This window comes from Periplaneta americana, chromosome 6 (assembly GCF_040183065.1).
Source record: "Periplaneta americana isolate PAMFEO1 chromosome 6, P.americana_PAMFEO1_priV1, whole genome shotgun sequence".
Lineage (NCBI taxonomy): Eukaryota > Metazoa > Arthropoda > Insecta > Blattodea > Blattidae > Periplaneta > Periplaneta americana.
Window position 1 is genome coordinate 50,938,117 of NC_091122.1, and position 18,697 is coordinate 50,956,813.

The window sequence follows — 18,697 nt, forward strand, 5'->3', positions numbered from 1 at the left end:
TTATGCGCATGCGCTAGTTGAGCACCTGCTATGGGATTGAAACTGGACTGTACGCTGTTGGAATGCTTTCGCGTATCGTTATGTACTAAATCCAGAGATGCTATAACTGTGATTATCTTTGCTAAGAACGGGATGCTTATTATTCTCGTTTCGCAACTAATTCTAATTTCGAACATTTTCTATTAAAAGATGACAAAAAATATGGAAGGCAAGAATTCCGCTAATTCAATGTTGTGTACTGGGGGACTCTCATCTAAAAATGGTTAATTTTAAATTATTAATGTATGTACGTTATTTATTACACCTTCAATCAAAGCTGCATGTTGAAATTGTAATACACTATTTCAACACCCAAATAATTTCCATTCCCTTTCTTTTTGGCGAAAATTTAAATTAAATCTCTAGTTTTATTATTCGTCTGTACTGTCACTTTTCATCTTTAAACTCATTGATGTGAACAGTCGATCATGTCTTTCTTCAGTGTCCAGGAGACGTTGGTGAGCTTATGCGCATGCGCGTCTTGCGTACTCTTCCGTACATGCCTCAATCCGCGGACTATTTCTGACCGTTCCGAACCTGTGTCAAAAGCTTGTTGGAACGCCCGATTGCAGTACATGTTTCCGGTTCAGGACTGGTTCGGATTGTGTTGGAACGCTTTTTCTGTACTGCGCATGCTCACGATGGTTACGGACGGTTCCTGACTGTTGTTGGAACGAACCTAGTATATGCGATGACACAAGTTGATTTGAAACGGCGAAAATCGGAGCGATACAGGTGGCCAATAGGCTTCGAGTTAACATAGACATTCTTCCCAACCCCTATTTCCTTTTCAAGGACGCGTTTCCATGATTTTTTTAAATGTTTCTTCTCCCATCTCCTTTGTTCGTCCGTCCCTCCAACCGTCCATCCATCCATCCATCCATCCATGAGCAAATTTATTCTCCCATGAATACCGGAACCAGTGCTCATTCCGTGTCCAGGCATGTCGCCTTAAACCACGATCCTACAGCATCGTGCCAGAATACAGTCTCTTTTTCGACGGTGGACACTACATCGTTAAGGGGAGAGGACGACATTTTTTAAAACTTTTTTCCTATTTGGTGTAAAATATAATTTTTTTTTTTGTATGTAGAGAGCTCATGGCCTAAGAGTTGAAAAAATGTACCAAATGCAAGATTTTACTAAAACCGATATATCTTAGCCACTTTTAAAGATAAATTCAAACAGTTTGTTACAATTTACTTATAAAAGCATGCTCTACAAAGTGTCTGTAACAGAATTTTGATATTAGTCCCTACATTTCTAAAATAAATAATTAAAATTTAATGACACTTTTTTTATTTTCTTTCTTGCAAACAGACAGACATATTTTTAAAATGAAAGCAATTAGGAAAATTCTGTTACAGAGAAAAGTTTCCTAATAGTCTAGAGAATATGTGTTCTAAATTTCACGCATGTATCTTTAATAATTCAGAAATTATATCGATTTTTGTCTGGAAATGTAGCAAAAAAAAAATGAAGTTCCGGAAACAACAATCAAAGGGTGATGTGATTTAAAAATCCAGAGTGCAGGAAATTTAAAAATAGCGTCTCGATGTCCGATAAGGGCGCAAATACCCACAAATGTTATAACTTACAAGTATTCTACACATAGCCTATCACAGAGTATTTTAACGTTTTTTTTTTTTTTTTTTTTTGAAAATTTGCTCAAGTTCCGGAAACAGCGATTAATGAGAGGTGTGATTTGAAAATCCAGAGCGCAGGAAGTTTAAAAATGGCGTCTCAACACCCTATAAGGGCACAAATACGTCTACCCACAAAATATTATACGATGTATTCCACATATACCACAGAGTATTTTAAAGACATTTATTTTTTTGAAAATTTACTCATTTTTTCACCAAAAAATACCGTCCTTTCCCCTTAAATCATGAATTTTAAAAATTAAAGGCTGGTTCACAATAAATCGAGGACGAAAACGACAACGAGAACGAGAACGGAAATATTATTAAATACATTTATTTTAATATTATTTCCGTTCTCGTTCTCATTGTCGTTTCCATTCCCGGTTTAATAATTTTACGAAGAGTGCTATAGAAATTAGTATCATAGTATAAAAGTTCAGTAATTTATAGTGGTCTCCTATTTTTAATATTACATAATATGATCCTTATTTTGAGAATTATGAGAAACTCTTGATTAAGGGAAACTGTTTATTTCTGTAGATTGTTGTTATGGACGATTAGACATAATAAATTTGAAGGAACGAATGCGATAGATGCGGATAAATGTTACAGTCGAGTTAACATTCTGACTTGATATGGCTCGAGGCAGTTATGTTGAATAAACAGACTCATCTGGAAAATGTTCGTGAATGTTAAATATAGGACTACTGGACTCTTACTTCTTATAATTTCTTTCCGTTTGACCTCAGTTGTCGTCTTACTTATTTGATTCATTAAAATCACGCATGCATTGGGTCACAGTATATTCGTAGCATATTATATCTTGTTTGATTTCGCTTTTAGATGTTGCTACAAAGTCAATCTGTGATCTGTTACTGTTACTAGCAGAATAATACTACCTGCCAACACGTAAAATTAAAAATAGTAATGTTTTAACTATATAATCAGGAATTAGCAGTTGTGTGTGTTTTCAATATAGCCAAGTGTGATAATACAGAGACTGGTCAATCTTCAGGATTTTTCAAGTTGATGGATGATTTCCCTTATTCACCTTGAACTGTATTGGCTTTGACCAACAAGTGGCGGAATTTTGAACCTTCGTTGTATAGATAGGTATAGTCGAGAAAACATTCGAGATATTCAATTGTAAGTAAATCTCCGTTATTTCGGGAGATAAAGAAAAATCGTTCCAATAGATGTTTCAGATGTTGCATTTCACGATACCAAACTTCTCGGATTCACCCCAATTACATGTCAATAATTACTAGTATTAAATTATTTGAATGAATAAGCAAAAATGTTTTCAATCGAATTAAATTGATAATAAATTGTTATAGGAGGTAAAATAGTTATTTAGGGTACAAGTGTTAAAAATGATATTTTATCTTTAAATGGGGATGTTGGCGAAACGAGGCCGCAGGCCGAGTGTAGCAAACCAACAAGCGAAACATCATTATTTCTAACATGTGTGTCGTACACTATATTTTAGACAGTCTTTCGTCCGTGCTGGTAACATAGAGACAATTATTCTATCATCTTATCCACTGCTGTATTCCCTCCATTGTAATAGTGAAACTTTATTACATTAAAATTAGGCGGTAGTATAGTTTAGTGGTAGAGTATTCGACTGCAGATCGAGAGGTCTCTGATTCAAACCCGGATACCTCATAATTTGTTACACTCAACAGTTATATTTAATTCTTAATTGGTTTATGTAATTATTAGTCAAATAGTTGTTGAAGCATTTTATTTAATTTGTGTACCTACTTTTCTTAATCAAAAATAGACATTTTTAAAATTAGGTCTGTAAAGGCTCATTCACAATGAAAATTAAACATAACGTAAGCGTTAACTTAACGTTACAGTAAAATCAAGAAGTCATACCATCATTCACGATGGGAACATAAACATAACAGCAAACATACTTGGTAACCATGGAAACATAACAACGATGCCATTTCCTCATATTCTGTCGTATACTTCAGCGCTCCACGATTGTGTTCTGTTTGCAAATCACGTAAACATAAGCATGAAAGTTTGGAGTTTGCAAACTTTTATGTTAACGTCTTACGGTAATGTTTATGTCAATGCTTATGTGAATCATTGTGAATGATTCCATTTGGTAGCCTGGGCGCAAACTTCTGTGTTTATGTTACGGTTTTGTTTAATTTTCATTGTGAATGGGCCTTAATGGTTTGAACCGCTTTATTAATCGGTTGCGATTGCTATTGTGTGATATCTGGTGGAAAACAATTGACAATTGGCTCAAACAGTTGAAAGTCAATGTTAAAACTGCTTTTTGCACTAGTGTTAGAAGTAAGCTACTTTTCGCATGCTAACATACAACAAATTCCACAATTTGGGACATCTGGCCGACATCTGCGGCTGACCACTAGGATCCAGAATACAAAGCAGAGGTTAAATTAAAAATACAATATAATTGCGGAGAGAATACGAAACAATGATAAATTTAAAAATAAAGTACAATTTGATTTCGGAGAAACATGAGATGAAAGTACATTGAAGAGTAATGAAATGAAGTAATATATATATATATATATATATATATATATATATATATATATATATAGCGTAGTATTATACAAGTGATTGTGTAAAATGGATAATGACTCTCTCAATACCATTAAACAAATTTTGTTAATGTCCTCATTAGAAAATTTAAGAGAAAGGAGAATGGTTTTGGTTAACTTAAATTAAGTTCGATTTTTAACATGCTTGCCTAGCGTTAAAATATCTACTTTAGGAAATGGCTGTCTAAAAATTATACTTGTGAGGCCTAATATTCATGCTTAAGAAAAATTAGTGTGAATTACCTTCTTTTCTTTGGCAAGACTGGCGCTTGTACTTCGGTGCACAATGAGGTACGCAACACTCCGGCAGAACTTTCGTCCAGTGTGGTAATTTTTTGCCGCTGTTTCTGAAATTAGGATAGAAGTATTGTAACAGAACATTCGGCACCACAATCATCATATATGCTAACAGCTAGATAGTTACCGCCTGACAAATAATTAGCGCTATGAGGATGACGCCCGAAGCTGCAACGTGATCAGGCTTTATATTATTTTCTATAAATCTATACCTTATTCACGATGTGGGTTGACCAGGCGTCAATAAAGATGAGTAAAGCGTAGTTCATACCGGCCTACACCGTCGTCAGAACAATCTGTAGCAAGTAGTGGAGTGCGTAAGCCACGATTATATGTCAGGTTGCTGTCTAGTGAAACGCGCTGGCTCAGAGATATTCGCTCATGAGTGTGGAATGTTTATGTCTGCTCTGTTCGTGTCGATATTTAGGTTGAGATGGCTGTGGTTTTGAATAATACAGTGGCTTTTGTTCATTCAAGTAAATTTTAAATGCGCATAATTTTTGTTATTTATAAATTTTAAGAAATATACAAAGGTTGCTTACAAAGTCATGAAAACTTTTTCTGCCGGATCTCGAGCACCCGCCGGAATTTTGAGACATGTCATTGGGACATCGAAATCTCTAGTATTTATTGATACCATTAGATGTCTAAAGGCGGGGAGTGCAAATTCATTAAATTTTCGGTCTTCGTTGTATAGGGATGTTAGTTGGCTGGAAGTGTTCTTACATAAAAGGATTGTTTCGTCGCAGAAATGCGAAGGAATCTCATTCAGAATTTGTGGAAGCTTTAGGTGATCATTAGGGTCCGGAAGTTCATGCATTTACTTATACATTATCTGAACGAATTATCAATTTTTGAGTTTATTAAGTATGGTTTTATGTTGCATATAAGTGCATACTTTACTAATTTTTTATAAATGCATAATATTTTCAGTTCCTTACCTTAAGGTCTATACGGTACATTTATAAGTTTTACAAGATTTTTTCCACAGGAACGCAAAAAATAGGGAGCTGTGTGGGAGATAGAATATGTGAGTCACAGTAATGAAATACGAACATTTTGTTAAATATCCATCGAAGAGTTCAGTTGTTTAGATCAATATCACATAATATTCCACCTGCACCAGTGTTAACCCAAAGGGGAACGTGATTCGTGGTTAATTCGTTGGACTCGAATAATGTGCGTCTATTGAGACAGCTTAAAATATACTGGCAAACAATGAGTTAAAAGGTAATCTTGTATGCATATCTGCTCATTTTTCCGGTTTACCATAAGCAATCACGTCGCTGGACACTCTTGGCACTCCCTTACATGTGTCACTAGCCGTTTTTTAATAAACTAAATTTAGTTTGGGTACTGTTCCTGTGAGTGTAGTGTAAAAATTAAATGAAAAAGTAGTTAACATTATTTGAAAAATCCTGGGTGTCAATAGTTGTGCAATATTCTACCCAGACATTCTCGTGAAGTAGTCATGTTTTCCTCTATTAATATTCATTCATATCTGCATTAACACTGCTAATAAATATCATGACGTATATTGTAAATCGGTTTCTCATGGTGTATCAAAGAGAACAGTCTAGTGGCAAAATCTACAGTTCTGACAGCTTACTCTAGAGTACTATTTCTCAAACTTCGACCTACCTCGTACCGCGAAATGAGCTTTTCATTCCCTAGTCGAGTATCTACCAAAACTAGTTCAGATTTTCTCGAACACATTTAAATGAGTATTTCGGATATATATATATATATATATATATATATATATATATATAGTGGTTATACATTTAATTTAAACTGATAAATCATTACCAGGCTTCGGCCTAGGGACACAGAGTAACCAGTATGAGGTTTAGAGTACACGGAGTATAAATGACGTCATGACCCGTGTGCAGTCACCCGACTGCAACAGCACAGGTGGGTCCGTTGTGTATATTGCTGCTTGGCTGCGGTACGTGTAACAGGCTTCGGCGTAGGTACACCTGATTGAAGGTTACAACTCACGTTGATACATTAATGGTAGACATTTATTGTCTACACTAGGAATGTACTGTATATACCGCATCTGTACAGAGTGAAATATATTTTGTGCCGTACTGTGACGGACTGTTTACATGTTGAGACACGAAGTAACGGCGCACTCCATCACCCACGCCACTCGACCAACACAACACTATAGTCCGTGCATTCTGAACTTCATGCGTTTCTGTGCCCAGGACCGAAGCTTGATCATTACGAATTCCTTTGGGGAGAAATATGAAATATATTAGTAATAATATTTTTGGCATAATTGATATCTATAATACCGATCGTGCTGTGTAACATAAGATGCAGTTCCGATTTTTGCCAGCATTGCCTACAACATTCCCTTATAAATTTCAATAGTCTCTCGAAAGTATACGTTGAATTGGAGATCTTTTTATGTTATTTGTCTATGGTTAATAGTTATTTACATTAGAAAACCGTGATGTAGAACTTAACATGCGAGCATGTTGAGTTCTTATAACGGTCGTGTATTGTACAACGTTTTATGGTATTTTGAATCGTATATCTTAAGAGAAAATAAATTAATAATTGTATTTTGCATGTTGTTGGAACATACAGTATTGAGAATTTGAAGATAAAATAACAATTGAGAAACGTCTTAATCAGTTGCTATAATAGGGAAACGTCATAATCGGTTACTATGGTATAAAAATAAAAGAAAAATGTTTACTACAAATAGGTATGTCTGAGATTAATAATTTGTAGAAATGGATTGCATTTAAATTCCTAACAAAATACATACTAGGTTCAAAAAGTTCCCGGAATTTGCTAGTATCATAGAAACAACGTACCTTAAACACTATTCTACAGCATTCCCTTCAAAATAGTTGCCTTCCGCAACAACACACTTTTGCCAACGCGTGTAGAGTTCCTGGAAGCAGGCCTGGAAGCCATTTTGTGAAACCCGTCTTAGTGCTCTCGTCGCGTTTGCGATAACCTCTTCAGCATTGAATCTCCGTCCTTTCAGATGACTTTTCAGACGGGGAAACAGAAAGTAATCAGGTGGTGAGAGATCAGGAGAGTATGGTGGGTGATCCAAAGCAGTTATGTTGTGCCTGGCAAGAAAATTCTTTACAATAATTGCGCGATGAGCAGGTGCATTGTCATGCATAAGGAACCAGTTGTTTTCTACCCACTTTTCTGGACGTTTCCTTCTCACTGCGTCCCGGAGGCGACGGAGGATTTCTACGTACAATTCTTTCGTTACAGTATGACCTTCTGGAATGAACTCATGGTGGATGAGACCCTGAGAGTCGAAGAAAACTTCCAACATAACTTGCCTTTGGAAGTGTCCCTAGGAAACTTTTGCTTCCGAGGAGATGTTTTCGATTTCCACTCAGATGACTGTCGTTTGGGGACTGGGTCGTACAAGTAGCACCAAGTTTCATCACCAGCAATAATTTTGTTTAAGAAATCACCATCTTCATCAGCCATACTGATCATGTCCCTGCAAGAGTCATTCTTGTTTCTTTCTGTTCTGCCGACAACATTTTCGGAACTAACTTCTGAGACACGTAATGCATGTTGAGATGCTTGTGAAGAACATTGTGTACACTTCCGACCGATATTCCGACCTCTGCTGCTATCTCTTTTATGGTTTTACGTCGGTCGTCCCTCACAACATTACGCACACGCTGAGCGATTGCTTCATTTGTTGCAGTTGTTGGTCGGCCGCTGCGTACGTCGTCTTTGATGCTATCGCGGCCACCAGAAAAGCGTTTGTGCCAGGCATATACTTGAGTTTTTTTCATTGCTGCTTCGCCATATGCTTCTTCCAACAATCTTAATGTCTCTGCAGGAGTTTTGTGTAACAAAACACAGAACTTGATGTTTGTACGTTGCTCTGTGGACATAATTACAAAATGCGACGAACAAACAAAACACTATGATAAACAATTGCCTACAACTCAAAACGAACAAGCGCCATTATCAACAAACTTTAAGGAAATGACATCATGAATATTAGCAACAAAACAAATGTATAATATCCCTTGTTATATATTAATACGAAAAATGGTAGTAAAATTCCGGGAACTTTTTGAACTCAGTAGTATTAGTAGAAGCAAAACAAGCAAACCAAAGAGCTATACCAGGAAAATCCCGAGATCGATATTATAAGGAGCTGTCACTATTTAATTAATGGCGAAAAAAGAAGGCGATGAATAAGATGTTAAATGAAACGGCTATATAGCCCGTTAAGTGTAAAATAAAAGGTGCTAGCCCGTTAAGTCGTACTTTACTTACTTACTACAGATGCACTTCTGTTGAAAATCTTTACGATTCAAAATAGTATAAAAGTACTTTTCGGACTAGTGTTAAAAATACTTTTTGTACGATACGGTATAATAGACGATGTTTAATACGCGTGCCTAGTGTTAAAAATCTCTCAAGGAATGGCTTCTAAAAATATATCATTTTTAAACATGTAGTTAATTAAATTCACTGGTATTTTACTGGAAGCAAGTAAAGAGATAGGTTTGGAAGTAAATCCCGAAAAGACAAAGTATATGATTATGTCTCGTGACCAGAATATTGTATGAAATGGAAATATAAAAATTGGAAATTTATCTTTTGAAGAGGTGGAGAAGTTCAAATATCTTGGAGCAACAGTAACATATATAAATGATACTCGGGAGGAAATTAAACACAGAATAAATATAGGAAATGCGTGTTATTATTGGATTGAAAGCTTTTGTCATCTAGTCTGCTGCCAAAAAATCTGAAAGTTGGAATTTATAAAACAGTTATATTACCGGTTGTTCTTTATGGTTGTGAAACTATGACTCTACTTTGGGAGAGGAACATAGGTTAAGGGTGTTTGAGAATAAGGTGCTTAGGAAAATATTTGGGGCTAAGAGGGATGAAGTTACAGGAGAATGGAGAAAGTTACACAACACAGAACTGCACGCATTGTATTCTTCACCTTACATAATTAGGAACATTAAATCCAGACGTTTGAGATGGACAGGGCATGTAGCATGTATGGGCGAATCCAGAAATGCATATAGAGTGTTAGTTGGGAGGCCGGAGGGAAAAAGACCTTTAGGGAGGCCGAGACGTAGAAGGGAGGATAATATTAAATGGATTTGAGGGAGGTGGGATATGATGATAGAGAATGGATTAATCTTGCTCAGGATAGGGACCAATGACGGGCTTATGTGAGAGCGGCAATGAACCTCCGGGTTCCTTAAAAGCCAGTAAGTAAGTAAGTTAATTAAATAATAATCACTAAATCCGCACACAGTCGGATATGTTGCCGAGAACCGCTGGTAGTCCGTGGAACAACACATTTTGCCGAGAACCACTGTAAGTCCGTGGACCACATTAAAAAAATTCTAGAGAGAAATACTTGGGTCAAAGTGTCAGCCGTTAAAATGTATTCCTAATTAATAAAAAAAATACGAAAGCTGATATCGAAATATGAATTTGATGCTGTGAATAGTCGTCACATATTTTGAAAGTTTAACTGAGAATTTTTTCGCTCACTTTTTCACCATTTCTTGATACTGACTTGCCCTGCTGAAGTGCTAAAATACAACTTTCTTAAAGCAGACAATGACTATAAAATCCTTCACCACACTGAGATATCAATTAGTCACATTATTTATCAATCTAGAACCGCTTGCCACCACCATGCGTTATATTTAGCACAACACAGAAACAAACGAACATCACTGGGCACTTATCCACTCACGACGTCACATTTAGCGGCGCCGGCGATCGGCGCGGTGCTGAAGAATGCCGTGGAATGCCGCTTGATTGTGCATGTTGGCTTTCCGGTCGAGGACTGCCGAGTTACCGTGAGACGGAACTGAGGAGAGACGCAAGTATGTAGGCCACTATCACTACCAGCTGCACCGCTATATGGATAACTGGACGTGTTCCTCGAGTCTCCGATTTGCAACGATTCACTACTCGCCGAGACAAGAAGCTCATCGGGTTCGCTAAATCTGCAGAGGATTGCGTCCCTACCAGGTGCACTGCTGCGCCACTAAGGCCCGATTGTATAAACCATTTAATCTTAGATCAGAGGTTAAATTGATCCTTATTTCAGCTGAACTTGGAATTTTGTGTTGCATAAAGTCTAATCTGAGATTAATTTGTCTCAAACTAAAGTCAACTTTGACTGAAGAAATTTCTCCGATTAAGTTAGATGATCCAAGTTCAGTTATTTCTTTTCTATTTGAAATATACGAGCGACAGATTGTGCAAATAAAATATCCATTATTATTAATATTAATAGATATGATAGGTACATTTATATATATTTCTTGTCCACACCTGTAGAGTAACGGTTAGCGCGTCTAGCCGCGAAACCAGGTGGCCCGGGTTCGATTCCTGGTCGGGACAAGTTACCTGGTTGAGGTTTTTTCCGGGGTTTTCCCTCAACCCAATATCCCAATATGAGCAAATGCTGGGTAACTTTCGGTGTTGGACCCCGGACTCATTTCACCGGCATTATCACCTTCATCTCCTTCAGGCGCTAAATAACCTAAGCTGTTGATAAAGCGTCGTAAAATAATCTAATAAAATAAAAACATATATATTTCTCTCAATTTCTTGCCTTAATACACAAACAATCTTATATTTTATAAGGCTCTATCATGTTCAGCAGTATCTAATAACATAACCTATAATTATATTATGTTTATAACAACCATTAATTATTAATAGATATGATAGGTACATTCATAAATGTTCAATTAACTGTATTACTAAACGAAAATTGTCGTTTTATAAAGCTTTATTATGTTTAGCAGTATCAAACACCATAATATGATAACAACTTGGAGAACAGTCAACCTTGTTGTTATTATCCGCCATTATTTACATTACAAAAAAAAACAGTGTCTCCAACAGAGTGTAATACGGAAAGTCGCCAAAAAGTAGTTGTAAAGTCGCTAGATTTCTCATTATCAACAAAGAAAGATTAAATTTGGTCACTATGGGGTGCTAAAAAGGTCACTAAAGCCCTATTTAAGCAATATAAAAGTTAAAAGAAATTGTTGTTGAAAAAGAGTTAAAATCGCTAGATTGGCAACACTGAACAAACCTGTATAACATGGTCCGCGCATCACGTATTTCACCTGTTTATGCGATCTTGCCAAATCCTTTTCACGTGAACTTAGATTGCATTTGAACCAAGGTAATTTGATCGCAGAAAAGGTTTATACAATAGAAGAAGTGTCTGAACTCGGTTCACTTTTCGATCTTCGATCAAAGTTGATCTTTAGTCAGGGAGTTTTATACAATTGGGCCTAAGAGAAAGCGTCATGTCGTGTCAACTGATCTTCGTTTAACTAACATCTCGTTTTTTCGCTCATTTCTGCAAGTTCTTAGGCCTACGTATAAATCTAACAGAGCAACGAGGGAAAATTCGTAATGAATTATCGTACTTCATAGAAAAAATGCACTTACAATACAGCCGGCGGGCCCGGTTTCAAATTCTGGTTGTGACAAACTGCTTGGTTGAGGGTTTTTTTCCTTGATTCCCCGCAACCAATTGAGGCAGAATTGCTGGGTAACTTTCGGCGTTGGACCTCGGACTTACATTGGAAGCCCGAAAAATCGTACCGGGAAACACGTACCGCGACAATTCGTCCCAAGAATATACAATTGAATCAGGGATTTGCAAAAGGGACCAAGTCAATATGTTTTGCAAATTGAGTTTATACCCGTTTTTGGCTCTCCATACACTCTTCTTGTATTTCAGCATTAAAAGAAACCAATTTCTAGAGGATGTACACATTTAAATTGTGTATCAACATATCGGCAGAAGAGTGGGACGCCAGACGACTAGATGGGCCGATTTCTTCAAGAAGAAGGCAGGAGCACAATGGACGAGCAGTACAAGAGACAGACAGCTATGGAGAAATCTAGAAGCCACCGTCCTCAGTGTGCAGTGCGGTGCGAATCTTACAAGTGCATATAGTGTCTGTGTACATAGAAACGAAGTAATGCAGCCAAGTACGCTGATATCACTCTTTAGGACCAGCTCACCTAACGAGTGAAGTCTACTAAGCCAAGCCCTGTCAATCAGGAAGCCCTTGCCCTTACGGGATCTAGCAGGCTAAATTTATTTTCTTTTATTTTTTTATTATATTTGAACTCTTATACATCCAGATCCATACAAAAAAAGGTTTGGTTTTGTTATGTTTTCTTAAAATTTACTTTTTCGGACTTGGTCCCTTTTGCAAATTCCTGATCCAATTTGTACCGCGACAATTCGTCCCAAGAATAATAATTCGTCCCACGATAAACTGTTCCAAGAATATTTCGTCCCGAATCTACGACGTACCACGATATATTGTCCCATTGCGAAATTTTAATAATTTAGAAATTTCAGTAATTAAGCAATTGTCTAGCAATAATCCTTAACAGTTGCTTAACAACAGGCGGAAATTTAAAACAATATCAAAATTCGTTGTACAGACTGGTTAAACATCATGGAACGACCACATCTCACCATATCTCAGAAAGGCAAAACCAAATTAATTTGGAAAGGATATTTGTACACCAAGCATAGGGAAGGAAGGGAGAAAACAGGATTGAGATGTGAAAGAAGAGGAGAATGTTCTGCTACAGTTTATTTAGAAGTAGGGTCACATCAAGTTCTGAAAGAAAGTGATCATACGCATGCTCCTGATTGGGGCAATTGCAGAGCAATCGAAGTTTTAGCAGAGATCAAAGAGTGAGCGCAGTCATTCAACGAAGCAACAACTTCAATAGTGAATCGTCATTTCAGTGCGGTGTCAATGAGACGTACTTAAGACTTCAAAAAAAAAAAAAAATCATAAATCGCTTGGTGCAAAGGGTTCGTAAAGAAAATTTACCTTCCGATCCTAAATCCCTGGATGATTTGGAAGTCATACCAGACCGTTTCCAAATTGATAACGACGGCAGACGGTGGCCCTTTCTTTCAATGCCGACAGTAAAGTCGCAATATCTATGACTTATTTGGCACAAACATGGGACTAAAACATGTTGGGACAAATACTTTGGAACGATTTGTCACGGTACAAATCTTATAGCGGTACCAAAACGCGTTGTGACAAATAGTTTGAGACAGATTGTCGCGGTACGATTTCTCCGGGACGAATAGTCGTAGATTCCCCGAAGGTTCATGTCCGCCATCACATAAGCCCGCTATCGGTCACTATCCTGTGCAAGATTAATCCACTCTCTATCATCATATTCCACCTCCCTCAAATCCATTTTAATATTATTCTTCCATCTACATCTCGGCCTCCTCAAAGATCTTTTTCCCTCCGGTCTCCCCATTAACACTCTATATGCATTTCTGGATTCGCCCATACGTGCTACATGCCCTGCCCATCTCAAACGTCTGGATTTAATGTTCCTAATTATGTCAGGTGAAGAATACAATGCGTGCAGTTCTGCGTTGTGTAACTTTCCCCATTCTGCTGTAACTTCATCCCCTTATCCCCAAATATTTTCCCAAGAACCATATTCTCAAACAGCCTTAATCTCTGTTCCTCTCTTAAAGTGAGGGTCCAAGTTTCACAACCATACAGAACAACCGGTAATATAACTGTTTTATAAATTCTAACTTTCAGATTTTTTGGCAGCAGACTAGATGATAAAAGCTTTCAGTCCAATAATAACACGCATTTCCCATATTTATTCTGCTTTTAATTTCCTCCCGAATGTCATTTATATTTGTTACTGTTGCTCCAAGATATATGAATTTTTCCACCCATTCGAAGGATAAATCTCCAATTTTTATGTTTCCATTTCGTACAATATTCTGATCACGAGACCTAATCATATACTTTGTCTTTTCGGGATTTACTTCCAAACCGGTCGCTTTACTTGCTTCCAGTAAAATTCCCGTGTTTTCCCTAATCGTTTGTGGATTTTCTCCTAACATATTCACGTCATCCGCATAGACAAGCAGCTGATGTAACCCGTTCAATTCCAAACCCTCTCTGTTATCCTGGACTTTCCTAATAGCATACTCTAGAGCAAAGTTAAAAAGTAAAGGTGATAGTGTATCTTCTTGCTTTAGCCCACAGTGAATTGGAAAAGCATCAGATAGAAACTGACCTATATGGACTCTGCTGTATGTTTCACTGAGACACATTTTAATTAATCGAACTAGTTTCTTGGGAATACCAAATTCAATAAGAATATTATATAAAACTTCTCTCTTAACCGAGTCATATGCCTTTTTGAAATATATGAATAACTGATGTACTGTACCCTTACACTCTCATTTTTCCTCCAACATCTGTCGAATGCAAAAAATCTGATCAATAGTTGATCTATTACGCCTAAAACCGCACTGATGATCCCCAATAATTTCATATATGTACGGAGTTAATCTTCTCAAAAGAATATTGGACAAAATTTTGTACAACGTCAGCAAAAGTGATATTTCTCGAAAGTTACTACAGTTAATCTTGTCCTCCTTCTTAAAAATTGGTACAATTATGGACTCCTTCCATTGTTCTGGTACAATTTCGTTTTCCCAAATAGCAAGTACAAGTGTATAAATTTCGTTAGATAATGCTCTTCCACCCTCTTGTATTAATTCTGCTGGAATTTGATCGATACCTGGAGACTTGTACTTTTTCAGATTTTCTATCGCAATTTCGACTTCTGAAAGTGTGGATTGGGGTATAAATGGCTCAGCAGTTTGTATTTGAATTTCGTCCCGATATGTATTTGGCCTATGTACATTTAGTAATTGTCCAAAATAGTTTTTCCATCTAGCTTTTGTAATATTCGAAAAAAAGTGTACATAATATTGCATTTGAAGCAAAGAGGTGATTTTAAATACGACGAAGTGCTGTATATGTTATATTTAATAATAACATTACTTAACCATATATTTATTGCAAGCATAAACAGTAAAGTGCAATATTTTCTCATTATCTAACCTTCTCAATCCACATATTTTTAAGTTAGCTGAAAATAAAGACTCTGTTTTGCACTTAACGCAGCAGGTGATTCGATAAGCCCCTGTGTTTATAGCAGTATACAGCGATTCATACATACTCGAGAGTAATTTCATGAATAATTTAAATCTGGATGAGTTGAATCTACGCCAAGTCACTCCCCTTTATGAAGAACGGCTTGTGTACAGGAAATGCTTTCACCAATTGACCCGTGCTTTTCCTTCAGTGCAAAATGCAGATCACACTGATTTTGACATAGAGTTTTCCTGAAGAGTTTTGTAAAGACAAGGTATATTTAATTTAATTATTTATTTTGAGAAGATTAACTCCATATGTAGATGGAATAATTGGGGATCATCAGTGTGGCTCTAGGCATAACAAATCAACTATTGATGAGATATTTTGTATTCGACAGATTATTTACTTACTTACTGGCTTTTAAGGAACCCGGAGGTTCATTGCCGCCCTCACATAAGCCCGCCATCGCCCCTATCCTGTGCAAGATTAATCCATTCTCTATCATCATATCCCACCTCCCTCAAAGCCATTTTAATATTATCCTCCCACCTACGTCTCGGTCTCCCTAAAGGTCTTTTTCCCTCCGGCTTCCCAACTAACAGTCTGTATGCATTTCTGGATTCGCCCATACGTGCTACATGCCCTGCCCATCTCAAACGTCTGGATTTAATGTTCCTAATTATGTCAGGTGAAGAATACAATGCGTTCAGTTCTGTGTTGTGTAACTTTCTCCATTCTCCTGTATCTTCATCCCTCTTAGCCCCAAATATTTTCCTAGGCACCTTATTCTTAAAGACCCTTAACCTATGTTCCTCTCTCAAAGTGAGCGTCCAAGTTTCACAATCATAAAGAATAACCGGTAATATAACTGTTTTATAAATTCTAACTTTCAAATTTTTTGACAGCAGACTGGATGATAAAAGTTTCTCAACCGAATAATAACATGCATTTCCCATATTTATTGTGTTTAATTTCCTCCTGAGTATCATTTATATTTGTTACTGTTGCTCCCAGATATTTGAACTTCTCCACCTCTTCAAAAGATAAATTTCCAATTTTTATATTTCCATTTCGTACAATATTATCGTCACGAGACATAATCATATACTTTGTCTTTTCGGGATTTACTTCCAAACCTATCTCTTTACTTGCTTCGAGTAAAATTCCCGTGTTTTCCCTAATCGTTTGTGGATTTTCTCCTAACATATTCACGTCATCCGCATAGACAAGCAGCTGATGTAACACGTTCAATTCCAAATCCTCTCTGTTATCCTGGACTTTCCTAATGGCATACTCTAGAGCAAAGTTAAAAAGTAGGGGTGATAGTGCATGTCCTTGCTTTAGCCCACAGTGAATTGTAAACGCATCTGACAGAAACTGACCTATACGAACTCTGCTATACGTTTCACTGAGACACATTTTAATTAATCGAACTAGTTTCTTGGGAATACCAAATTCAATAAGAATATCATATAAAACTTCTCTCTTAACCGAGTCATATGCCTTTTTGAAATCTATGAATAACTGATGTACTGTACCCTTATACTCCCATTTCTTCTCCATTATCTGTCGAATGCAAAATATCTGGTCAATAGTTGATCTATTACGCCTAAAACCACACTGATGATCCCCAATAATTTCATCTGCATATGGAGTTAATCTTCTCAAAAGAATATTGGACAAAATTTTGTACGACGTCAACAAAAGTGATATTCCTCGAAAGTTACTACAGTTAGTCTTGTCCCCCTTCTTAAAAATAGGTACGATTATGGACTCCTTCCATTGTTCTGGTACAATTTCCTTTTTTTATTGGGTTATTTTACGACGCTGTATCAACATCTAGGTTATTTAGCGTCTGAATGATATGAAGGTGATAATGCCGGTGAAATGATTCCGGGATCCAGCACCGAAAGTTACCCAGCATTTGCTCGTATTGGGTTGAGGGAAAACCCCGGAAAGAACCTCAACCAGATAACTTGCCCCGACCGGGATTCGAACCCGGGCCACCTGGTTTCGCAGCCAGACGCGCTGACCGTTACTCCACAGGTGTGGACCAATTTCCTTTTCCCAAATAGCAAGTACAAGCTTATAAATTTCGTTAGATAATGCGCTTCCACTCTCTTGTATTAATTCTGCTGGAATTTGATCGATACCTGGAGACTTATAATTTTTCAGATTTTCTATCGCAATTTCGACTTCAGAAGGTGTGGGTCTGAGTATAAATGGCTCAGCAGTTTGTATTTCAATTTCGTCCTGATCATTTCTATTTGGCCTATGTATATTTAGTAGTTGTCCAAAATAGTTTTTCCATCTGTTCAGTACTGAATGAGCGTCTGCAAGCAAGTCACCATTCTCATCCTTGATCACGTTTACCCTTGGCTGATATCCGTTCTTAAATTCCTTTATACCCTTATATAAATCTCGAATGTTTTTATTCTTACTATTTGTTTCTACCTCATTCAGTTTTTCCTTCAAGTAACCTCTCTTTTTATTCCTAAGTGTACGACTTGCTTCCCGTCTTTCATTGAAATAATTATCTCTCTTCTCCTCAACTGGATCCTGTAAGAATGTCAATTTTGCCTGTTTCCTTCTTTCTACTACCATGCAACAATCTTCGTGAAACCACGGTTTCTTTTTCTTAGTCTCATAATATCTTATGCTCTGCTCAGCTGCAATTTTGATATTATCTCGGATATTTTCCCACATGCTATTAACATCTACTCTTCCTCAACTTCGTCGGAACTTGCTAATACGGCAATTACCAAGTAATGGTCAGAATTACAGTCTGCCCCCCTGAAGGTTCGAATGTCTACTATACTAATATGTCTTCTTTTATCTACAAGATGTGATCTATCTGGTTATATGTCAATCCATCTGGAGAAGTCCAAGTATATTTATGTATGTCCTTATGGGGGAATGTTGTACTTTTGACAATTAAATTTTTTGATGTGGCAAATTTGACTAACCTAACTCCATTGTCATTACTAGTTGTGTGTAGGCTCTCTTTTCCAATAGTTGGTTTAAAAATATCCTCCCGTCCTACTTTAGCATTGAAATCCCCCAATAAAATTTTCATGTGATATCTAGGTAACTGATCAAAAGTCTGTTCCAATTCCTCATAGAAGCTATCCTTTATATGGTC

At 36.9% G+C, this 18,697-nt stretch overlaps 1 long non-coding RNA gene across 1 annotated transcript in view; it reads right to left on the reverse strand.

Annotated features, from left to right (window-relative positions):
* Positions 1-18,697, reverse strand: part of LOC138702198 (uncharacterized) — a 100,163-nt gene that overhangs the window by 23,620 nt on the left and 57,846 nt on the right. The window contains exon 3 of the long non-coding RNA XR_011332798.1: positions 4,520-4,623. This is a non-coding gene — a long non-coding RNA (uncharacterized lncRNA). The remainder of the gene's footprint in view (positions 1-4,519; positions 4,624-18,697) is intronic.